General features: G+C 41.3%; 1 long non-coding RNA gene across 7 annotated transcripts; it reads left to right on the top strand.

The window, feature by feature from the left end:
- The first annotated feature begins 8,034 nt into the window (after window positions 1–8,034).
- LOC123329747 lies at window positions 8,035–16,816 on the top strand. Of its 7 annotated transcripts, none has more exons than XR_006545305.2 (3): window positions 8,035–8,584; window positions 12,882–12,985; window positions 15,917–16,816. It is a non-coding gene; the product is annotated as an uncharacterized LOC123329747 (long non-coding RNA). The 7 variants fall into 7 exon arrangements; XR_006545304.2 differs by lacking the exon at window positions 8,035–8,584 and adding an exon at window positions 8,636–10,304; XR_006545303.2 differs by lacking the exon at window positions 8,035–8,584 and adding an exon at window positions 10,339–10,782.
- Window positions 16,817–25,582: the final 8,766 nt, after the last annotated feature.

The raw sequence follows: 25,582 nt of genomic DNA, 5'->3' as shown, positions 1-25,582 counted from the left end.
GTCTTTCTCCCTGCTCAGGGAGTTAAGATCACACTTGCCTCCCTGCTAAAACACCAAAGAAGAATAGAGAGAGGGGAAATATATGAAGTTTAAAGAGAGAAAAAGAGCCTACAGAGAGATGTAGCCAGTAGAAAAGAATCTTCTGATACAGATGGCTAATAAACCTTTGTTCTCAGTCACTCAGTCATGTACAACTCTTTGCCACCCCATGGACTGTAACCCACCAGGGTCCTCTGTCCATGAAATTTTCCAGGCAAGAATACTTCAGTAGGTTGCCATTTCCTACTCCAAGTAAACGTTTGGGGAAGTGATATTTGACATTCAATTTCTTTCTTGTCTGTGATGTAATTGCTCCCCATCACCTGTAATTCTTTAGTAATAGCCATGTGTTAATACCACTTTGGGAGAAAAAAGGACAGGAAGGGGAGTGTTGGTGTCCAGCATGGGGCAAAGGGCATCAGGTATAGAACAGCAAGGACCAAAGGCAATGGTCAGAAGCAGGACACAGTAGAGCTGCTAAAACAGTCCAGAGCAACCTGGACTGATGGAGAAGAAGGTAAGACACCTTCCCAAACCCATGAAGATGTGGAAAAGGGATCTTCCACAGTATATGGCATGAAGAATTTCTGTAGTATATGGCATGAAGAATTGATTCATTTCACTTTTTATTCTTTAACATTTTATCGAGATATAATTGACATACAATAAACTACACGTGGGCTTCCCAGGTGGTATTAGTGGTAAAGAACTTGCCTGCCAATGCAGGAAATGTAAGAGAGGCAGATTCCATCTCTGGGTAGGGAAGATCCTCTGGAGGAGGGCACAGCAACCCATTCCAGTCTTCTTGCCTGGAGAATCCCATGGACAGAGGAGCCTTGTGGGCTATGGTCCATAGGGTCGCATAGAGTCGAACACAACTGAAGAAACTTAGCATGCATTCAGACAGACTACACATACTTTAAGTTTATAATTTGATAAGTTTGACATATGACATATGTGTTTTGAGATCATCATCACAATAATGAACATTTCCATCGCCTTCCCGAATTTCCTCATGCCGCTTGGCAATCCCTTCCTCTGACTCCTTTATCCTTTCCCGGGCAACTCTTAGTCTGCTCTCTGAAACTATAGATTAGTTTGCATTTTCAATGTCTATTTATTCTTGACTGAACCTTGGCAGTTTGTGCCTTCAAGGAAATTGTCCATTTCATTCAAGTTGTCAAATATATTGCTGCTGCTGCTGCTAAGTCGCATCAGTCATGTCCAACTCTGTGCGACCCCACAGATGGCAGCCCACCAGGCTCCGCCATCCCTGGGATTCTCCAGGCAAGAACACTGGAGTGGGTTGCCATTTCCTTCTCCAATGCATGAAGTGAAAAGTGAAATGGAAGTCGCTCAGTCGTGTCCGACTCTTAGTGACCCCATGGACTGCAGCCTACCAGGCTCCTCCGTCCATGGGATTTTCCAGGCAAGAGTACTGGAGTGGGGTGCCATTGCCTTCTCCGTCAAATATATTGATACAAAGTTATTCATAGTATTCTTTTATTGTCCTTTCAAAAACTGTAGAATCTGTAAGGATGTCACAGGTCTTATTCTTGATACTGATAATTTTGTCATTTTTCTTTTTTCCTCATAAGTGTGTCTAGAGGTTTATTGATTTTATTGATCTCAAAGAACTTTTGATTTTGTTCACCTCTATTTTTCTCTTTTTGACATCATTGATTTCTGCTCTTAATTTTTTTTTACTTTCTTTGGGTTTAATTTGCCTTTCCTTTTCTTGGTTTTAGGTGGAAAAGGACATAATTCTTTTGAGACCTCTCTTCTTTTTCTGTATATGTGTGTATATATATACACACATACATAAAATCTATATTACATACATTATATATATTAAATATATGTATTCAATACTGTACAGTTCTCCCTAAGTACTGCTTTAGTGCTTTACTGCTACCCCACAAATATTTTGTATTTTCATTTTCTTTCAGTTCAAAATAATTTCTAATTTCTCTTTTGACATCTCTTTTGATCCATGTGTTATTTAGAAGCATGTTATTTGGTTTTCAAATACTTAGGAGATTTTCCAGAGATCTTTCTATTATTGACTTTCAGCTTAATTGTATTGCATTCAGACAGCATGCTTTGTATGATCTCAGTATAGTTTTAAGTTTATTGAGACTTGTTTTACAGTCCCAAATGCAATCAGTCTTAGGAAATGTTCCATATGAACTTGAACTGAATGGATATTCTGCTATTTGGGATGGAGTATACTATACGTATCAATTAAGTATTTAATATAATTGTTTAAATCTATATTCTTGATCATCTTCTGCCTATTGGTGATCACTCACCTAGAGCCAGATATCCTGGAATGTGAAGTCAAGTGGGCCTTAGAAAGCATCACTACGAACAAAGCTAGTGGAGGTGATGGAATTCCAGTTGAGCTATTCCAAATCCTGAAAGATGATGCTGTGAAAGTGCTGCACTCAATATGCCAGCAAAGTTGGAAAACTCAGCAGTGGCTACAGGACTGGAAAAGATCAGTTTTCATTCCAATCCCAAAGAAAGGCAATGCCAAAGAATGCTCAAACTACCACACAATTGCACTCATCTCACACGCTAGTAAAGTAATCATATGCTAGTAAAGTAATGCTCAAAATTCTCCAAGCCAGGCTTCAGCAATACGTGAACCGTGAACTTCCAGATGTTCAAGCTGGTTTTAGAAAAGACAGAGGAACCAGAGATCAAATTGCCTACATCCACTGGATCATGGAAAAAGCAAGAGAGTTCCAGAAAAACATCTGTTTATGCTTTATTGACTATGCCAAAGCCTTTGACTATGTGGACCACAATAAACTGTGGAAAATTCTGAAAGAGATGGGAATACCAGACCACCTGATCTGCCTCTTGAGAAACCTATATGCAGGTCAGGAAGCAACAGTTAGAACTGGACATGGAACAACAGACTGGTTCCAAATAGGAAAAGGAGTTCATCAAGGCTGTATATTGTCACCCTGCTTATTTAACTTATATGCAGAGTACATCATGAGAAACGCTGGGCTGGAAGAAGCACAAGCTGGAATCAAGATTGCCGGAAGAAATACCAATAACCTCAGATATGCAGATGACACCACCCTTATGGCAGAAAGTGAAGAGGAACTAAAAAGCCTCTTGATGAAAGTGAAAGAGGAGAGTGAAAAAGTTGGCTTAAAGCTCAATATTCAGAAAACTAAGATCATGGCATCCAGTCCCATCACTTCATGGGAAATAGATGGGGGAACAGTGGAAACAGTGTCAGACTTTATTTTTTTGGACTCCAAAATCACTGCAGATGGTGATTGCAGCCATGAAATTAAAAGATGCTTACTCCTTGGAAGGAAAGTTATGACCAACCTAGATAGCATATTCAAAAGCAGAGACTTTACTTTGCCAACAAAAGTCTATCTAGTCAAGGCTATGGTTTTTCCAGTAGTCATGTATGGATGTGAGAGGTGGACTGTGAAGAAAGCTGAGTGCTGAAGAATTGATGCTTTTGAACTGTAGTCTTGGAGAAGACTCTTGAGAGTCCCATGGACTGCAAGGAGATCCAACCTGTCCATTCTAAAGGAGATCAGTCCTGGGTGTTCTTTGGAAGGAATGATGCTAAAGCTGAAACTCCAGTACTTTGGCCACCTCATGCGAAGAGTTGACTCATTGGAAAAGACTCTGATGCTGGGAGGGATTGGGGGCGGGAGGAAAAGGGGACGACAGAGGATGAGATGGCTGGATGGCATCACCGACTCGATGGACATGGGTTTGGGTGAACTCCGGGAGTTGGTGGTGGACAGGGAGGCCTGGCATGCTGCAATTCATGGGGTCGCAAAGAGTCGGACATGACTGAGTGACTGAATTGAACTTTTGCTTCATATTTTAAAACTTTTTTATTAGGTTGCCTTAATGAAGTTTAGGATTGTTATGTCCTCTAGATCAGGGGTCCCCAATGTATGTAATGCCTGATGATCTGTGATGGAGTTGATGTAATAATAATAGAAATAAAGTGTACAATAAGTGTAATGTGCTTGAATCATCCTGAAACCATCCCCTCCCCTCCCCCTCCTCTGACCATGGAAAAGTTGTCTTCCACAAAACCAGTCCCTGCTACCAAAAATGTTGGGGACTACTGCTCTAGATGAACTAATGCCTTTATCATTGTGAAATGATCCTCTTTGGTACTTTTGCTTTAAGTATTCTACTTACTTATCTATAAGTAGAGTATCTGGGCTTCCCTGGTAGCTCAGCTAGTAAAGAATCCACCTGCAATTCAGGAGAAGTGAAGTCGCTCAGTTGTGTCTGACTCTTTGCGACCCCATGGACTGTAGCCTATCAGGCTCCTCCATCCATGGGATTTTCCAGGCAAGAGTGCTGGAATGGATTGCCATTTCCTTCTCCAGGGGATCTTCCTGACCCAGGAATCGAACCCGGGTCTCCCACATTGCAGGCAGATGCTTTACCGTCTGAGCCACCAGGGAAGCAATTCAGGAGACCCTGGTTAAATTTCTGGGTCAGGAAGATCCCCTGAAGAAGGGATAGGCTACCCATTCCGGTATTCTTGGGTTTCCCTGGTGGCTCAGACAATAAAGAATTGGCCTGCAATGCGGGAAACCTGGGTTTGACCCTTGGGTTGGAAAGATCGCCTGGAGGAGTTCATGGCAACCCACTCCAGTATTCTTGCCTGGAGAATCCCATGGATGGAGGAGCCTGGCAGGCTACAGTCCATAGGGTTGCATAGAGTCGGACACGACTGAGCGACTAAGCACAGCACAGCACAGCAAGTAGAGTATCTATCTGTATTTTTTTCCTTTTGCACTTCTTCTGCCTTCCGTTGGTCTAATTACATTAAAAAAAATAATTCCATTTTATCTCCTTTGTTAGATAATAGGCTTTAACTGTTTCGTATCTTAATGATTGCTTTAGGGTTTAGACTATAAATCTTTAGATTTTTTTACAGTCAATATTTTACCATTTCACATATAGTCTGTGAGATAAGAGAAGCTATATGTTGGTCTCTGCCCCTAGTTCCTGGCACAGAACTCCTAAAATCTTTGTAACTTCCTAAGTGATAACACTAGGGTCATTTCTTGTTCTAATTTTGGTCTTTGAACACCTTTCCTGACACAGAGTTCGTGAAACTCCTGTAATTTCCTGGGTGATGGGAGTGTCTTTTGTTCCATTGAGTGACTCTGGTTAGACTCCTGGATGAGGGCTGGTCACCAGAAAGGCCAAGCCATAATTGGAAGCTTGGAATTTTTAGCCCCATCCTCTTGAAAAGAGGGAAGGGCTGAAAATGGAGTTGATGATCAGTCATGCCTTTGTGATGAAGCCTCCACAAAATCTCAAAAGTATGGGGTCCAGAGAACTTCCAGGTATGTTCTGGGAGAATGGTTCACCCAGAGACGGCATAGACCTCCACCCCCTTCCCATATGCCTCGTCCTGTGCATTGTCTCCATCTTGGTGTTCACCTGTTTCCTTTACCATATACTTCAACAAAATGTTCAATGTAAGTCAGTGTTTCCCTGAGTTCTGTGAGCAGCTCTAGCAAATTAACTGAACCTTCTCAAGGAACCCTCTGATTTATAGCCAGCTGGTCAGAAGCCCAGGTGATGATCTGAACTTTTGATTGGCATCTGAAGTGTGTGTGAGGGGTGAGGAGAAGTCTTTTGGGACTCTCTTGGTGTTCGAGAATTGCTTGTTGGTGTGGTGGAAAGCCTCCGCACATTTAGTGACCAGAAGTGTCAGAGGTGAAGTGGTCTGTGTGAATAGTCAAGAAAACACACAGAAGAGAAACACTGTAAGGAAGAACTAGGTTTTCTCCTGCACAGAAGACACACCAAGGATTTTCTAGTGCAATATAGGAATTGTAAAATAGTGTATTTTCATTTCCCTTCTCCTGCCCTTTGTGCAATTGCTCTCATGCATTTTACTTTTACATATGTTATAAACTCTACATTACTTTGTTCTTTTTGTTAAATGGTTAAGTTTCTTTAATATTTATTTTTTATTTTTATTTTTAATGTTTTTATTAATATTTTTTTATTTTTTTAAATAAAATTAAATATTTTTATTTTTATTTTAAATATTTTATTTTTAAAAAATATTTTTAATATTTTTATTCTATTTATTTATTTGGTTGCACCGGGTTTTAGCTGTGGCATGGAGGATCTTTGGTTGAGGCATGTGGGTCTAGTTCCCTGACCAGGGATGGAACCTGGACCCCCTGCATTGGGAGTCCAGAGTCTTAGCCACTAGACCACCAGGGAGGTCCCTATTTTCTTTTAAAGAGATACAAATAATGATAACTCATATATTTTTCCACACAGATACCCCTTCTTGTGCTTTTCATTCCTTTGTGTAAGATTCATGTTTTCGTCTGGTATTTCCTTCCTGCTAAAAAAATTCCTTTAGCATTTTTTTCAGTATTTGTCACTTGGTGATGAATTCTTCCAGTTTTTCTATGTCTGAAAACTTCTTTATTTTGATTTTTTTTAATGGTGTTTTCACTGGATATGGAATGCTGCATTCACTTTTTTTTTTCAGTACTTTAAAGATCTTGCTGCACTATAGTCTCACTTGAATTGTTTCCAATAAGAAAACTGTTGTAATCCTTATCTTTGCTCTTTTGTATGTAACTTGCCTTTTCCTCTAGCTGCTTTCAGTATTTTCTGTTTATCACTGATTTTGAACAATTAAGCTGCGATGTGCCTCGTTTTCTTCATGTCTCTTCAGCTTGACATTCACTGAGCATTGTGTTTCAAATCTGAAGAAAATGCAGCAGTTGTATTTTCAAATATTTTTTCTGTCTTCCTCTTTGTTCTGTTCTTTGGGGACTCCAATTACATGTGTATTAGACCAAAGTTGTCCCACAGCTAACTCATGTTCTTTTTACTATTCTTAACTCACTTTTATCTCTATTTCATTTGTATAGTTTATATTTCTATGCCTTTAAATTCACTAATGTTTTCTTCTGCTATATTTAATCTATTGTTAATTCCATCCAGTGTATTTATCATCAGTGACATCTGAGGTTTTTACCTCTAAAGGTTATATTTGGGTCTTTTTATGTCTTCCATGCCTTTACTTTCTGAACATATGGAATACAGTTAGAACAACCATTTTAATGTTCTGCTCTGTTAATTCAAACATCTGTGTCAGTTCTGGGTCCATTTCAATGGGTTGATATTCTTCTCATAGAAAGTCACATTTTCCTGCCTCTTTATGGCACTACTGAGCCAAGACCTTCCTGATTGCTCCACCCAATGTTGCATTAAATATAAGTTTTCCTAGTCTGGCTGGTGGGAAGAGACACTATTCTTGGACTGTACTGGCCATTGTCACCTCTAGTCTGTTCAGGTGGTTCCTTCCCTGGTCTTGGTCGTTTCCCTGGTAGTAACGATTCAGTGTGCTGGTCATTACTCAGCTGAAAGACGCAAGTAAGAAAATCAACCGATATCTGGAGTTCTTGCCCTCGGTATAGTGCCTTTTGAACTCTAGCCATTCTTCTCTCTTGAAAATTTGAAAAACCACTATGTTATAATCAATGAGTATATTAATAAGAATATTAACATTTATTGAACAGTTACAGTTTTGAATGAAGAAACTGATCCTAGGAAAGTTGTGATTTATCAAAGATCATTAAAATAGAGGTAATCTGTCTCTAGTACTCACATTTTAAACCATCAAACTATACTGCCTTACCATATATTTTATGTTATTATTTCCTTATTTTTATGATGAGTTGCTATTAAATCTATAATGTGGTTTATAACCAGTGGCAATTCAGAATGGAGAAAATTTAATAATTTAAAAAACTGAGGACAGAGAATAAGAGAATGTGAGGTCATATGAATCGCCTGATAACAGTAAGTATTGCTAACATTTATCAAGCACTTTTTGCAGGCTAGACATTTGGCTGAATGCTCTCCATACATTACCTATTTTATTCCCACATTCTATTCAGCAAATAATCTCCATTTTACAGATGAGGAAACTGAGTATGAGAAAGATTTAAGTTAAGTAGCTGTATACAATCCCACAGTAAGACGGCAGATCTAGACTATATATATCTAGGCCTGTCTGACTGCTAAACCCATGCTTTTTACCACTCTGTTAAATTGCCTGTTTTGGGAGAACATGGAATGACAAAATATATATATAGATAATGCAGGATCCCTGACCACTCAGAGTTTAGATTTTATTTTTTTTAATTTATTTATTTATTAATTTATTCTTGCCTGGGCTGGGTCTTCGTTGCTGTTCTTGGGCTTTCTCTAGTTGCCGCAAGCGGAGGCTCCTCTTCACTGAGGTGCGTGGGCTTCTCCCTGCGGTGAGCGGCTCCTCTTGTTGCAGAGCAGGGGCTCTAGGAAACAGGGCTTCACTAGTTGCAGCACATAGGCTCGGTAGTTGCAGCATGAGGACTTAGTGCCCCACAGCGTGTGTAATTTTCCCGAACCACAGCTCGAACTTGTGTCTCCTGTATTGTCAGGCAGCTTCTTAACCACTCGACCACCAGGGAAGGCCCCTCTCAGAGTTTAAAGCTTAACAGAGAAGGTAGGCTTGAAAAAAGTTGCATTCTACTACATTATACATTCTTTTAGTCAGGACCTTCTTGATTGCAAGAGACAGAATTCCAATTTGACCTAGCATAGCAAAAAGGGGAAAATTTTTTCTAGGTAATCATGATCAGCAGAGCGAGAAATCAGGCACAGCCTTCAGACAGCTGAACCCAGAGTGTGGAATCTCCCCAGAATTCTCTCACTCTGTGACCCTTGTCTATTTCTTACCCCCTCCTTCAATAATTTGTTATTAAAAATTCAATATACAGAAAAGTTGAAAAATTTGTACATATATATACTACCACTTAAATTTTACAGTAGTTAACATTTGCTATAATTAATTTATCACATATCTGTCCATCCATTTCCGTTTATTTTGCATTTGGACTTCTTTTCTCAGATTAGCCTCTGCCATGATGGCTTAAATCCCCATCTCATAATTTACAGTCTTAATTCTGCAGTTCCAGTTCAAAAACTCCTATGGCCAGACTCAGATTCATCTAACTTCGGTTGTACACCTGCCCCCTGGACTCACTAAAGGGAAGGTATAGTGTAATAGGCAGCTCCCATAAGGACTACATGGTGGGTATGGAGGAGGGTCAGGAAACAGAGGCAAGCAGACAAAGCAATAGAGATGTGATGAGTGCAGTGACTCGGGGAAGAGCAGGGGACTGTAGGGATGCAAAGAGAGGCACCTAATCCAGCTGAGGTCGTCAAGGTCATCAAAATGCATCTTTTTTCTCTTTTTAACATTTGTTTATTTGGCTGAGCTGGGTCTTAGGTGCAGCACCTGGAAACTTTTAGTGGCAGCATGTGGGATCTAGTTACTTCCCTGACCAGAGATCGAACCCAGGATCCTTGCATTAGGAGCATGGAGTTTTAGCCAGTGGACCATAAGGGAAGTCTGAAAACATGTCTTCTTTCAAAGGAGGTGATTCCTGAAATGAGCCTTAAAAGACATGGAAAGTTGAGCACTGGGAAAAGGCTAGATGCTAAAGAGATCATGGAATGCAAAGGGCAAAGTCGTGAGAGAGTTTGGGGAAGTATAAGAAAAGAAAAATAAAATGACTGCACGGGTGTGTTCCAGTGTTGAAATACTTTATGATGCTGGAAAAGTGAACTTGCTCTCAAAGCTATGGTGTGCATGTTAGTAGATTGAAATTGGCCATTGTAGGAGGACTTATACCATTGAAATCAGCAATGGCTTTCTTTTTTTCTTAGACTAGTTACACATTTTCCAGCACTGCTGATCCCAGGCTATTAAAAACCTGAAGATGATGATTATTAAATCTTCTGATGTCCTCTGGTGTAGGCTGAAGTATTTCTATTATAAAAGTTTCTCCTAAAAAAAAAAAAAAGTTTCTCCTGAAGATTCTGCTTCTGGCCTTGAATTCTCTCCCTTTGATGTTTTATTCACTCATTCACATCATGAGCCTGCCTACAAGGTCCTGTGCTTGTGCTGCAGATAAGTGGGTAGTTGCTGACACCACCCAAAAATCATGGCCCCGGCTGTTAAATACCCCCAGAGGCCTAGGGCCAGTGCCATTGTTCTTGTCTGGACTTCACAGAGAATTTTATCAGGAACTAAAGCAGACAGATTGCTCTCAGGATAGAAAGATTTCTTAGCTCGTGGGATTTAAAAAAATAATAATCCAATAACATTGATGGAATCCGAGCTGGCTCCAGGGTATCTACCTCCTGTCTAGATTCCACAGGTGATTACAATAGAGGTTGGCTAACTTTCCCGAGTCCACATGTAACCACTCTCCTATTCAAAATGTTCTTTCCCTGCTGTGGTAGATTCAGACTACCTTCATTTATTGCAGTACTCACTGAACTATGCTAAATGACACTTCCTGCCCTTACAGAGTCAGGACCCATTTAAAGATATATGAAGAAAAATAAAAACAAATGTAATTAAGAATAGTACTTGGAGACTCACAAGAGTGAAAGGAAGCATTGTGGGCCTCTACTCTGTGTGTTGTGTTTTCTTTTTCTTAATGTTGTTGTTTTAGCTTTTAATGTCATTTTCAAAAAGGGTACATATTGCTTTATACAGTTGCTTTTAAAATCAATTAATAGAATGAAAGAGAAGAAATAAGGTATTTGTTCATCTTTTACAATTATAAAAATAACATAATTACCCTTACCAGCCTCTTTGTTTTTTCATGTGGATTTGAATTACCATCTTGGGTGAGTTGCTTTCAGGCTGAAGAATCCCTTTAGCATTTCCTGCAAAGTGGGTCTGCTGGCAAAAAATTAACAAAAAAAAATTCCCTCAGCTTTTATTGATCTGGGAGTGTTTTTTTCACCATTTTTGAAAGCTTTGCTGGATGCAATTTTTCACTTTCAGCACTTTTAATATATCCTCCCACTGCCTTCTGGCTTCCACTATTTCTTACAAGGAATCAATTGTTAATTTTACTGGGGCTTTCTTGTACAAGTTGCTTGTGTTTTCTGCTTTCAAATTTTTCTTTGTCTTTCAGCATTTTTTTCTATAATACATCTGAGTGTGCATCTCTTTGTTTTTATCCTACTTGAACTTCATTAAACTATTGGATGTGTTGTTGTTTTTGTTTAGTTGCTAAGTTGTGTCCAACTCTTTTGCGATCCCCTTGGACTGTAGCCCACCAGGCTTCACTGTCCATGGGATTTCCCAGACAAGACACTGAAGTGGGTTGCCACTTCCTTTTCCAGGGGATCTTCCCAACCCAGGGACTGAACTCACATCTCCTGCTTGGTAGGTGTGGATGTGTGTATCAGTGGTTTTCATCAAATTTGGGATGTTTTCAGCCAGGTATCTTCAAGTATTTTTTCTGCTTCTTTCTCTCTTTCCTCTTATCTGGTACTTCTTTTACACACATGTTGGTGTACTTAATAGCATCTCACAAGCTCTGTTCATTTTTCCTTATTCTTCTTTCTCTCTGTTCTTTAATTTGCATAATCTCTATCATTTTATCTTTAAGTTTACTATTTCTTCTGCCAATTTAAATCTACTGTTGAGCCACTCTATTGAATTTTTAATTTTACTTATTTGTAATTCTCAACTCCAGAATTTCCATTTGGTTACTTTTTAATAATTTCTATCTCTTTGTTAGGACTTCTCTGGTGGCTCAGATGGTAAAGCATCTGTCTACAATGCGGAAGACCCGGGTTCGATCCCTGGGTGGGGAAGATCTGCTGGAGAAGGAAATGGCAATCCACTCCAGTACTATTGCCTGGAAAATCCCATGGACAGAGGAGCCTGGTAGGCTACAGTCCATGGGGTTGCAAAGAGTCGGACAGGACTGAGCAACTTCACTTACACTTATTCACTTATCTCTTTGTTAACATTTTCAATTTGATGAGACATTGTCAGTTTATCTGCCTTTGCTTTAAACATGTTTCTTTAAGTTCTTTGAACTTTGAATGCTGACCATTGAATGTATGAAACATAATGGCTGCTTTGAAATCTTTGTTCAGTCTGACATCAATATCTCCTCATAGGCAGTCTCTGTTGCCTCCTTTTAAAACAAAACAGCGTATGGGCCACACCTGCTTGTTTCCTTTGTATGTCTCATAATTTTTGTCGAAAACTGGACATTTTAGGTAATATATTGCAGCCACTTTGGATCCTAATTCCCTTCTCTCCTCTCTGAGGCTTTTGTTGATGTTTGCTTATTCATTCATTTAAGGGTTTAGCTGCACTAATTTAGTGAAGTCTGTTTCCTCCATAGTGTGAAGCCTCTGATGTCACTTCTCAGATGACACAGCCTTCAATATGTGCTATGTCACTCTGGGTTAACAGTGGTTTTATCATGGCTCTCTTTGTATTTTTTCCTTGATTTCTCTGTTAGGCTGTCTTCCTCATTGACATCACACCAAGATGATTGGCTCCATTAATTGCTGGCTGATTGATCTACTCCCTTCATTAATGCCCTGGGGAATAAATTGCCCTGTAACCTAATTTAATGTTATAGATATGCTGCCCCAGATCTCACTTCAAGGACGATTTGTTGCCCCAAATGCTCAGAGTGCTGCTCTAAGACAACTTCTGTCCGTTTACTCAGGTTTTGCCTCAGCTTTCTAGAGACTTACCTTACCCAAGGTCTTGTCTTGCAGGGGCACCTGATTCTCAGTGAAGGAGTGAAACAGGGATATAAAATTTTGGCCACTTTGGCCCACCTCGGGACAGTTCTTATGGGTTAGAAATGTTCCAGAGATCCCATGGTTGGCTGAAGCTTTGTCAGACCTGCATGGCATCTAAGCTTTTCGCTCTGCCCAGTTTTTCTTCCTGTCCCTCCTTTTCACAGATACGGATCCTGAATAAAATTTCTGCAAGCCTTCCTTCTACAGATATCAGCATCAGCACCTGGAGGACTAACCAGTGGAAACTGGTAGTCCAAAAAAGCAGGTGGTAAGATGAGATTTTAAAACTAGATCACTAACCACCTCGTTGGCAATGAGGATCGCATCACTGGCAATGGGTGGAAAGGTGGTGGTTCGGTTCTTATTGGTGACAAATTAGGGTGATATGCCCATGGAGAGGAATGCACTAGACTAACTGGTGAGATGTCTTCATTTTTTTCTTTTGGGACTCATCACGCAGCATGTGGGATCTTGATTCCCTGACCAGAGATGGACCCTGAATGCCCTGCATTGGAAGGTGAAGTCTTAACCACTGGACCACTGGGGAAGTCCTCAGTACGATGTCATAAGCATTTGAGAGAAACAGGAGAAATAGTAACCACAAGGATAATGGGATTGAGTGATTATTGGGAAAAAATCCATGCATATTCTAGAAAAAAATTAGGAAAAAAAAAAAGCTGCAGGTGATTAACAAGCAATGAAAGCCAAGTGTGAAAGCTAACAAGGAGTTTCTCATTTCCTGCAGAAGGAGGGTAGAGAAGGCTGAAGACCTGTACAGGGTCTTAATAGAGTAGGCAAGTCCCAGAGAAGGTAAATGACTAACCAAGGCAGGTTATATCAAGGTTAATGGGACTCTGACACTTAGGACAGGACATCTGGGTGTATTTTGATCTTCTAGACTCCTCTAAATCCTCTGAGCATGCAGCAGGACTCCTCTTCTCCTTTTAACAGGTAGCACACCCTTGTTGCTTGAAAGTAAAGCAGAGAACTCAGATCCTTAACAAAAAAGTGTGCCTTCTCAGGTACTGTCCCCACCTATACCCCTGGCTACTAGGCCTTAGTCCCCGGGGGCTCAGATTGTCAAGAATCTGGCTGCAACGCAAAAGATCCAGGTTTTGATTCGTAGATCTGGAAGACCCCCTGGAGGAGGGCTTGGCAACCCACTCCAGTATTCTTGCCTGGAGAATTCCATGGACAAAGAAGCCTGGTGGGCTTCTGTCCATGGGATTCCTAAGAGTTGGACATGACTGAGCGACTAACACTTTCACACTAGGCCTACACTGGGCGTAAAGTCATAGCAAATCCAGCTGGAGATGTGCTGAGCCTATTAAAGGAAGAAAAGGATTATTCACCAAAGGAACTGCAAAGGAACTACAGGGTCTAGCCATCATTTATTAGCATGAGCCGGATGTACATGAGTCTAGATTCTGAGGAGGCTTGATCTAGGGAACCAAAACCTAAGACCAGACAGAGGAGAGTTTGACTTAATAGATAAGCAAACTTCCTCTGAGGATGGTTCCTAGAAACTTAGGAAAATTGATAGCTCTCACTAAGTAAAAGTTAAAATGTCACCAGTAGGGACTTTCCTGGTGGTCCAGTGGTTAAGACTCCATGCTTCTACTGCAGGTGGCACAGGTTTGATCCCACATGGGATCTTAGTCCCTGACCAGGGATCAAAATTAAAAAAAATTTTTTTTAAAGTCACAAGTGCCAATGCAGTTGGTGGAAGAAAGAATGAAAAGTTTCCAGGAAGCGGTTGCCCTCTGGAAGGCCAGAAGATTCACAGATAACTATGCTCCAGAGGAACTTTACAGCATTTACCAAGGCTACAATGAATGTGCTGCTAAGAGGGGCACCACCATGACTGAAAAATTCAGTGGTGGCTCTCCTCCGAACACTAGGACTAGTGGTAGGAGAAACTGTTACAGAAGTAGGCACAGTGAATAGAAATGATCATGTTAAAACACAAAAATAATAGAAACCAGGTGGCAGTACTTAACCACTACCTTATAGAGGTGACTAGAAACCAGGTGGGTACAATTTAAGATCTTTGAAAGAGTCATTGAAAGTTCTGGCCCCAGTTAAAATTTGATCATCCTGAGCCACTTGGACCAAAACACATTGAATGAAGAAGAGGCTATGTCCCTGGAAGGAAAAAACCCTGTAACATTCTGGCAAGTACACACAGTAATGACTTCCCTCGCAGTCCTACCCCTACTGTGAAAATGAGAATACCAAAATATTTTGGAAAGAGTTGATTATAGGGTCCAAGTTGACATTTATACCCAGAGATCCAAAGCATTATTATGGCTCCTCTCTTGAGAATGGAGACCCAATAATAGCTGGTTCTTTTCTCGGTGGGTCTACTAGATTTGCCGCCATACTCAATAATTTTTCCCATTATTCAAGTGTGTGATTGAAGCTGACATATTTGGTAGCTGATACAACCCTACATTGAGTCTTTGGCCTGTGTGATAAGAGCTGTCATAGAAGGAAGGACCAAATAGAAGTCTCTGAAACTATCTCCTATCCAGTCGTAAATCAGAAACAATATCATACCCTGGGCAGGAGGCTGGAAATTAGTGACAGTTTTAAAGATCTAAGTGATGCAGGGGAGATGGTCCACATCATATTCCATTTAATTCATCAGAAATAATGTAATCCTGGAGGATAACAGTAGCTTCATAAATTTAACCAAGCAGTACCTTCATTTATAGCTACTAAATTGTATGCTAGATAGATCCTAGAGGATGATAGCACACCATAGCAAACTCAACCAAGCAATAGTTGCAATTATGAACGAGCAAGTTGTGATTTCTTTGTCGGGACAGACTAACAGGGCCTCAGGTACATGATACGCAGTTGCTGACTTGCAAAATGGATTTTTTTTCTATTTCAACCAGAGAAGAATATCAGAAACAGTTCATATTCACATGGACAAGGCACAAAATACATTTACAGTTTTGCTCCTGGTCTATGTTAATCCTCTCCTCTTGGAACTTCCCTCGTGGTCCAGTGGCTAAGATTCCGCACTCCCAAGGCAGGGGGCCTAGGTTCGATCCCTGATCAGGGAACTAAGATCCCACATGCCACAAGTAAGAGCCTGCATGCCACAACTAAAGATTCCACATGGCTGCAACTAAGACCCAGTGCAGCCAAATAAATATTTACAAAAAAGTAACCTCCCTTCTCTTCACAGGTGTTCACTCTAAAAAATATCCAGCACACCAGACTCCATCTGAGCATCTGCTTCTGAAGAACCCAACCAGCAACAGCAAGAATTACAGAAGCATTAGTTCTCTTCTATCCCATAATTCTGATGTCTTCATGTGAGCAGGACCAGCTCTAAATGCCATGGTTCAGCAGAGAGTTCAGTACTCTACTAGTTTGTATGGTTAAATCTCAGTGGGGTTATATTAATTTCCTATTGCTGCTGTGAAAAACTACCACAAACTTAGTGGCTTATTATAATAAAATAATTATTTTATTTATATAAAATTATATATATAATTTACATATATAATTATAAAAAATAAATAGCAGAATTTATTCCCTCATAGTTCTAGAGTCTAAAAGCCCAAAATCATTTTAACTGGGCCAAAATCAAGATGTCAATGCAGAGTCATGCCTCCCTCCATTCCTCGCCTCTTCTAGCTTCTGGTGGCTATCAGAGCTTGCCTACAGCCACATCACTCCAGTCTCTGCCTCCACAATCATATTGCCTCCTCCTCAACTGCGGGTCATCATATCTCCTTCTTTCTCCTTCTAAGAAGGTGTTGTGTGATTGCATTTAGGGCCCACCCTAATAATCCAAGATAATCTTCCTGTAACAAGGTCTTTACATATTTGTGCAAAGGCCATGTTTCCACATAAGGTAACACAGGTTTCAAAGATTAGGACCTGATATCTTCAGAAGCAGATGTTCTTGTGAGAGATTGTAATTGTGGATGATAGAAGATGGGATATAGTCAGATATTGTTCAACTCAGCCCTGTCCATTCAGTAAAGAGGACAGATGACTGTAAGCCAATGTTTCACACCCTGGTAAGGTTTCAGATAGGAGCTGAGCTAGACTGTGTAGATCCTGGAGGATGACAGAAGATGAGAAATATTCAGACAAGCCATGAAAAGGGCCTTTAGGCTGGGCCAGTGGCATAAGTAAAGAAAAGTAGAATTACTGTTTTATGGTGTGCTCGTGACTTCCAAAATACATTCCTAGCATTTCGGACATAGCACTACAAGTACAGAATTGGAATTGGGGGATTAATCCACTCTTTCAGTCTGATCACCCAACTCCAAGCACTATTTGATAGATTATGGAAGTACCTAATAAAACTCCATCCAAAATTTTATTTTGTAGATCAGTTTTAATTTAAAAATTTTTCTTCATTGCCTCTACCATGATTAACATCTATTTGAGCCAATTATCAAGTTTGCTTGCCCTGTTAGTAGCCAGAGGGTTTTTCTCCCTCTTTTTAAATAAATATGATAGATATGAAAGATCACAAAATTCAATCACATCACTTCATGGCAAATAGGAGGGGGAAAAGTCGAAGCAGTGACAGATTTTATTTTCTTGGGCTCCAAAATCACTGTGAGTGATGACTGCAGCCATGAAATTAAAAGATGCTTGCTTCTTGGAAGAAAAGCTACAACAAACCTAAACAGTATATTAAAAAGCAGAGACATCACTTTGCCGACAAAGGTCCATATAATCAAAGCTATGGTTTTTCCAGTAGTCATGTATGGATGTGAGAGTTGGACCAGAAAGAAGGTTGAACACCAAAGAATTGATGTTTTCAAATTGTGGTGCTGGAGAAGACTCTTGAGATTCCCTTGGACTATAAGGAGATCAAACCAGCCAATCATAAAGGAAATCAACCCTGAATATTTATTGAAAAGACTGTTGCTGAAGTTGAAGCTCCAATACCTTGACCACCTGATGTGAAGGGCTGATTCATTGGAAAAAACCCTGATGCTGGGAAAGTTTGAAGGCAAAAGGAGAAGAGGGTGGTAGAGGATGAGATGGTTAGATAACATCACAGACTCAATAGACATGAATTTGAGCAAAATCTCAGAGATCGTGGAGGACAGAGGGGCCTAGCATGCTGCAGTCCATGGGGTCACTAAGAGTTGGACATGACTTAGCGTCTGGACAGCAACAATAAAATTCAAAAAAACTCAGCTCATTTGCTTTGAGAAACCTCCCTACTCTTGTGTCACCAACCAACAAAGCAGTTCAATGCACCAAACCAATTTCATTCCAGAACAAAATTTGGTACATTACCCGAATATTGACCTTTTGCTTTGTTATCTTATCCAAACCATGCACCTCAGATTGGGGCTTGAACCCATGAGCTGGGACTTGAACCCAGCCAAAACCCGCAGTCTTCCAACTGAGATCACACTCCTTGTTTCAGAATTTAATGAAGCTCAGGTTTTTGATGTCTCATCACAGAAAGAATGCAATGAGAGATGAAGAAGTCAGTTTATTTAGAGAGAAGCACACTCCATAGACAGAGCGTGGGCCATCTGAGAAGGTGACAGGGCACTGAAATGTGGTGTGGTTAGCTTTTATGGGCTGGGTAATTTCACAGGCTAAAGAGTGGGAGGATTGTTCCAGCTATTTGGGGGATGGGGCAGAGATTTCCAGGAAATGGGCCACCGCCCACTGTTTGGTATCTGGTGGTCGGCCTTGGAACTGTCCTGGCACCTGTGGCTGTGTCACAGCTTGGTGATGTGTTACCGTGAGGTGGAGGTCGACTTGTCTGCCATCTTGGATCCATTTGGTTCTAACCAGTTCATGCTGTGTCCTCAGTTTATGTTATTCTTTCAGAGGTTGTACCCAGCACCCTTCCCTCTGTTTCATTATTAGTTAATTATTCTTCACTTATGGCTTCGTCAGGAGTTAAAGTGCTGTTTTATCTTTCTTCTGAATCTCCATTGTAGAACTTGGCTCACGTCAGCCCTTAATAAATCTAATTGACATTTGATACCTGGATTCAGCGAAAGTATCAAACTCTTTCATGTCAAGGTGCAGTTTTAATGTAAATGTAATGGCAGTAATAAACCCTAAGCTTAGCCTGCATCATCTAACATTCTTGAAAACCCATTTTTAGTTTATTAATCTTCAAAAAAGAAGAGCCTTGTTTCATTTTGATCGTAGAACAGGCAAAATTGTACAATGCTGGAATTGTGAGGAATTTTAGGAATATGGAGCCTAAAATTCTTATTTTAAAAGAGGAAATTGAAGACCCAAAGAGATAAAGTGACCTGCTGGTGATCTGACCTAGAGGAAGGTGTAGGCAGCTGCTCCAGTTTATAAGACTCTGGCTTATAAGGGGAGCCCAAACATCTCTGGGTGGGCTTCCCTGGTGTCTCAGCAGTGAGGAATCCACCTGTGATGCTGAAGACACAGGAGATGCAGGTTCAATCCCTGGGTCCAGAAGATCCCCTGGAGGAGGCCATGGCAAGCCAGTCCAGTATTCTTGCCTGGAGAATCTCATGAACAGAGGAGCCTGGCAGGTTACAATCCAAAGAGTCAGACACGCCTGGAGCGACTGAGCATACAGCCATGTACAAACATCTCTGGATTCCAAAACACTGCAGGAAGTTGAACAAGGTAGGAAAATGTGTGTCTGTATATGAGAGCCCTTCTAGGACAGTGAATTCCAGTCCTTGTAAAGACACTTTTGATTAATTTAAGATAAGGATGAATAACCATGAATGTTCACTTAACAGCTTCCTGAGGAGTCTGGATTGGACTGACAAAGGGCTTTTGTTTTGTGGACTGGAGTAAACAAATTTGACTCACAGCTGGATTGCCCTGGAAAATAAAGGTGAGGATTAGCCTACCACCTCCGGTCCTCCTTTCTGCCCTTCCTCTTATCTAATTGTAGAACAATAGTTAAAGAAAGCTGGTTTGAAGAAGCTGTGGCAATCTCTTAGCTGCCAATCTACCCTTCCAAACCCTGAGATGGGTAGCGAGTCTGCAAACCTCATTTCTCCTTTGCCGGCCTGGTCCTCTATGAAGCTGTCCCTGCAAGGGGCACTGGAGAAAGACTGGAACACTGCAGGAGGGAGAAGGGACTTGTTCCTTTTGTTCTATTTCTTGTTCCTGTCAGTGTCTCCCTGGCAAAGGTCATTGACCTTGACAGCAGCAGTTGGTGCCGGTTTCCAGATTTGAGGGTTGTTGGGGAAGGTGCCCTCTCAGAACACATCTAAACTTCTAGATTGATGACTCTTCTATGTATTTGCCCATGCCTGGGGAGGTAACTGCTAATGCAGTCATTATTTTATTTATTTACTTCTTTATTTTGGCTGTGCTGAGTCTTTGCTGCTGCACACAGGCTTTCTCTTGTTGAGGTGGGTGGGCTTCTCATCATGGTGACTTCCCTTGTTGCAGAGCACGGGCTCAGTAGTTGTGGTGAGTGGTCTTGGTAGTTCCACAGTATGTGGGGAATTTTAGTTCGCCTACCAGGGATTGAACCTGTGTCCCCTGCATTAGAAGGCAGATTCTTAACCGCTGGACCACCAGGGAAGTCCCAGTCATCTTCTCTTTTCTCGCCTTTTTCTCTACTTTCAGTCTTCCAACTCCCAATTTAACGAAGTCTCTGAAGGAGTTCTTGGGCCCAGAAAAGAAAACAAAGGTCTCAAAGGCCCTTGCTGAATCATCTAACTTCGGGAAAACAAAACCGAACTTTGAGTCTCGCCCTGATGCTCCAGGCCAGTTACATCTACCTGGGACTTATCATCCCCTGCCCCAAACCTCCCAGCCCTTGTTCAACTACAAATGCCATCTCAACTAAAGATTACCCAAAACATCCTGCCTGACTAAAGTTTCCCTTATCGCTTCCACAAACCTCCCTTTAGATATGAAGCCTCCCTGATCCCTCTTGTGCTCAGCCTGGTCGTTAGGCCGACTGTCACCCCTCCTTGCCTGAATAAAGGTAACCTACCTCCGTTGAGGTCGTCTTTCTCTCTTTTCTGCCTCTGCCCAGACTATACCTTACAGTCTCTATATTGAAATTCTACTAATATGATTAGTGTGAATTTTGTTTTCCTGAAGGGTGAAACTGCTGAAAGCTGCCAAATCATTAACCTGCTCAGAGCTCCTATACAGATCAGTTCAGTCGCTCCGTTGTGTCCGACTCTTTGGGACCCCATGGACTGCAGCACTCCAGGCCTCCCTGTCCATCACCAACTCCCAGAGTTTACTCAAACTCATGTCCATTGAGTCGGTGATGCCATCCAACCATCTCATCCTCTGTCGTCAATCTTTCTTCTCCTGCCTTCAATCTTCCCCAGCATCAGAGTCTTTTCAAATGAATCAGCTCTTTGCATCAGGTGGCCAAAGTATTGGAGTTTCAGCTTCAACGTCAGTCCTTCCAATGAACACTCAGGACTGATCTCCTTTAGGATGGACTGGTTGGGTCTCCTTGTAGTCCAAGGGACTCTCAAGAGTCTTCTCCAACACCCAGTTCAAAAGCATCAATTCTTCGGTGCTCAGCTTTCTTTATAGTCCAACTCTCACATCCATACATGACTATAAGTCAATCCAATCCAGAAGTGAATCCAATCCCCACCCCTATCTTGAGTGGGGCTAATAATAACTACTATTTATTAAAATACCTGCTATGTGCTCAGCATTTAAAAACATGATCTCTTTTAATCCTCACAACAACTCTAGGAGCTAGGTATCATACCCACCTTAACAGATGAGAAGACAGAGGCTCAGAGAGGTTTCAGTCATTCATGGTTACCCAGCTAGTGAAGAAGAGGTCAAATTTGGGTTTTTTGAACTGCCAAACCTATGCTTTTACTCTTTTTTTCTTTTAATTTTTAAACATACTAAAAAAAAAATCTAGAGTAATACATATACTTGATGGTAAGTCAAACAATGGAAAAATTAACATATAAAGCACATTAATAATTTCCCCCTTTCTTCCTTTTAATACCTTTAAAGTGAAAGTGAAGTCGCTCAGTCGTGTCCAACTCTTTGCGACCCCATGGACTATAGCCTACCAGGCTCCTTGGTCCATGGAATTTTCCAGGCAAGAGTACTGGAGTGGGGTGCCATTGCCTTCTCCAGGGGATCTTCCCAACCCAGGGATCAAACCCAGGTCTCGGGCACTGCAGGCAGACGCTTTACCGTCTGAGCCACCAGGGAAGCCCTAATACCTTTACCATTTAATACCTTTACCACTCCCTTAATACCATCTTCCACCCCAACATTAACACTGTATTGTGTAACTTTGCACATCTTTCTCTTTGCTGATACAAATAACGAAGTATAAAAAAGGAGATTCTTTTTTCCCTTAAGAAAAATAGGGACATACAGTACACATTACTGTGCAATTTGCTTTTTCACTTAATATATCATGCTCATTCCTCCTGGTTAATACAGATAGATTTAATTCATGTTTTTAATAGCTAGATTATATTCCATAATGTAATATAGTACATAAAAATGTATTCAATTATTTTTTTCCTGTTGGACATTCAGGTTATTTCTAGTTTTGTTTTATTTGCCACTATAAGCAATGTATGAGTCGATGGACATGAGTCTGAGTGAACTCCGGGAGTTGGTGATGGACGGGGAGGCCTGGCGTGCTGCGATTCATGGGGTCACAAAGAGTCGGACACGACTGAGCGACTGAACTGAACTGAACTGAACTGATACTTGTACTCCAATGGTATTCAGTCTTATAACAGGTTTCTGGACCAAAGGGTATGTACATTTTAAATTTAAATAGATTCCTCTAGAAGATTTTCCAACCAGATTATAGTACAATATTATACCTTTACCAGTAATGTGAAATATGTCCATTTCCTTACTCTTTAACAAAGGCTGGATATTTTCAATATTTTATTTGATTTTTTGTTAGACATACTGTTGAAAAACTTTATTTTTTTAAATGTACATATCCCTGACAAAGAGTGGATTTGACCATCTTTTCATTTGTTTATTTTCCATTTGCATCTCCTCTTCTATGGATTGTCTGTTTGTATTATTATCATTTGTCCATTCTTCTCTGTGGGTTGTTTGTTGTGTGACTATTCCATACTACAACTACATTCCACACTGCAACCTAAGTGGTCAGTGAAAGAATCAGGACTACAATCTAATCCCTCATCGTCCAGTCTAGGAACTTCTCTACTTGGGCCACTTTCAGAACCGTATGTGCTCGTGTTGTTGTGCTGTGTATTTGTTTTACTGTCTTTATGCCTCCTCTTTTATAAGTGCAACTAATTTGTTGAACAAGCTGGACTCATACTGTCTCAAGTAGAATACTTATTTTTCCCACCAGTTTCTCTGAAATTAAGTTACCAAATAGATCTTTCCTTGCTGTTTGATGTGTAGGTATTTTTTGGTCCTCAGGTAATGAAATTTCTCCAATTCTTATTAAGTGTTAAAAAGAAGATAAAGTCAGAGAGAGAGATGCGGTCTGTCTGGTCTGGAAGAAAGCAAACCAGTATTGTGATTTGGGGGGTGGTGGAGAGGCGTGTAATGTATTAGCTCAGGCTGCTGTAACAAAATACCACAGAATGACTGGCTTAAACAACAGATTTATTTTATCATAGATCTGAAGGCTGGAGGTCTGAGATTAGGGTGCCAACATGGTCACTTTCTGGTAAGAGCACTCCTCGTGGCTTGTAGATGGCCCCTTTCTCTCTAGGTGCTCACACAGCACACACAGCCTGCTCTGAGGTCTCTTATGAGGACACTGATCCTGTTGGGTAACTCAGTTAATTTTAATTTTAACTTCCAAAGGTCCTGTTTCCAAATACATTCACATTTGGATTTAGGGCTTCAATGTATGAATATGGGGAGGAGGGAACACAAAACTTTCATTTCATAATAAGTGGCCACATGGCAAAGCATTGGGAGTAGACTATAGGAGCTGACAGAGGTCCCCAACTGATAGCCAGCAGAGAAATAAAGATCTCAGTCCTACAACCATAATGAACTCAATTCTTCCAAAAACCAGTGAGTTTCAAGGAGGCCCCTGAGCCTCAGACCTGACTAGTACCTTGTTCAGCCTGGGACCCTGAGTAGAGAATTGAGTCACATATGCTATACCAGACTTCCAGCATATAATAGCGAGATAATAAATTTGTGTTGCTAAGTTTGTGGTAATGTGTTACGCATCTTTAGAGAACTAATACACTCTTGAGGAAAAAGAATAAAAATTAAATATAAGATTTATGGGCCAAAGGGGCCCGTGCAAGTGAGAGGTTCTGAAATACAAGCTTCATTAGTTTCAAGGAATATCATCTCTGCCTCCAAGGAACAGAGAAGATGAGGAACACAGAGCACCAACTTTGATATGACACTGCTCTCTGGAGCAGATCAGATGTCTAAAGCCAGTTCTGTTCACAAGGCTTTAGCAGGTCCTTTGGACGTTCCCCCGGAGCTCCACCTGCACTTCTCTTGACGAATCAAGGCCTCTCCTCCAGGTTAGCTCCTGAGCTTCTAGCAGTCCATCATTCTCTTTGTTGGAGTCACAGTGCCCTCCATGCTTTGAGGGCACATCACTTTTAAGAAGATCCAGGTCAGCTCTCTTCTTCTAGATCCATACCAGTCCCCAGGATACACGTGTCTTTGCCCCATGGCCAGTGAGAGAACAGTCAGCTCTTGGCAGTAACCCTCTCTCTTTGTCCTCCAAGTTCATCAGTCTCTCCTTTTTATATTCCTCAAATGTGTGTCAAACTCTGTGTCTTATGATGACTCAACTTTAGAGTTCACATGTCAAGCTCTCTGAGCAGGTTTATTGAAATCCCCTTTCTTCCTCAGCATAGAGAAGGAGGAGAAAGTCGCTACTCTCCCCTATGCCTGGGCTTCCCAGGTGGCTCAGTGGTAAAGAATCCACCTGTCAAGCAGGAGACACAGGTTTGATCCCTAGGTTAGGAAGATCCCCTGGAGAAGGAAATGGCAACCCACTCCAGTATTCTTATCTGGGAAATCCCATGGACAGAGGAGCCTGGAGGGCTACAGTCCATGGGGTTGCAAAGAGTTGGACATGACCTAATGACTGACCACACACACATACACCCCTATGCCCAATAGAAAGAACATTGGTTTGGGATTCAGGAACTCTGAGTTCTAGTCTGGGTTCTGATACTAACTCATTGTGTGTCCTTGAGAATCTTTCTTTTCCATTCTGGGCCTTGCTTCTCTGGCTCAGTTAAAGAAAGGTATTGGACTAGATTCTCTCATTCATTCATTAAATGCCAATTGAACCCCTATTGTGTGCCAGAAACTGTCTGGGTACTGGGAGTCAACAGAGAACATGCTAGATGACTCTGGAGTCTCTTTCAGCCCTCACATTCTCTGATGCTCCCCTCAACTCAGTTTCTATACACCCCAACCCCCACTGTAGGCAGTCAGTCCTGGCCTCTTCCATGATCGCTTTTTCCACCCAGCAATGTGTAGCCTCCTCTTGCTGAGAACTTTGATGGAACTAGGGGTGAGCTTCCTCTGCAGGCAGCATTGCTGTCTCCCTCTGTTATTGCCCATCTACCTGGTCTGTCTGGCCTGGAAGTACTGCCTGGCCAACGACAATGGAAAGATTTATTTGTAGAGGTCAGGAAGTCCCCCATGACCCCTCTCCATCCACCTTTGGGACAGGAAGCCCCAGGAGGAAAAAACAAAAGATGAAACGCTGGCTGACTTCCCAGCTTCCAAGTGTTCAGCGGTACTTTGGTCTGGAAGATCCCTTCTGCCCAATGGACAGTGACCTCCCTCAGCCACTCCTTCCCTTGTCATTGGGCCCCAGGCCCTCAGTTCCTTTCCAGGGGATCCAGAAGGACTTAGGTGACGTAAAAGAAGTGAAGACTGACTCTCTGGGAAAGGATGCATGTTG

Source organism: Bubalus bubalis, chromosome 16, assembly GCF_019923935.1.
Source record: "Bubalus bubalis isolate 160015118507 breed Murrah chromosome 16, NDDB_SH_1, whole genome shotgun sequence".
NCBI lineage: Eukaryota > Metazoa > Chordata > Mammalia > Artiodactyla > Bovidae > Bubalus > Bubalus bubalis.
This window is presented reverse-complemented; position numbering and strand designations above follow the sequence as displayed.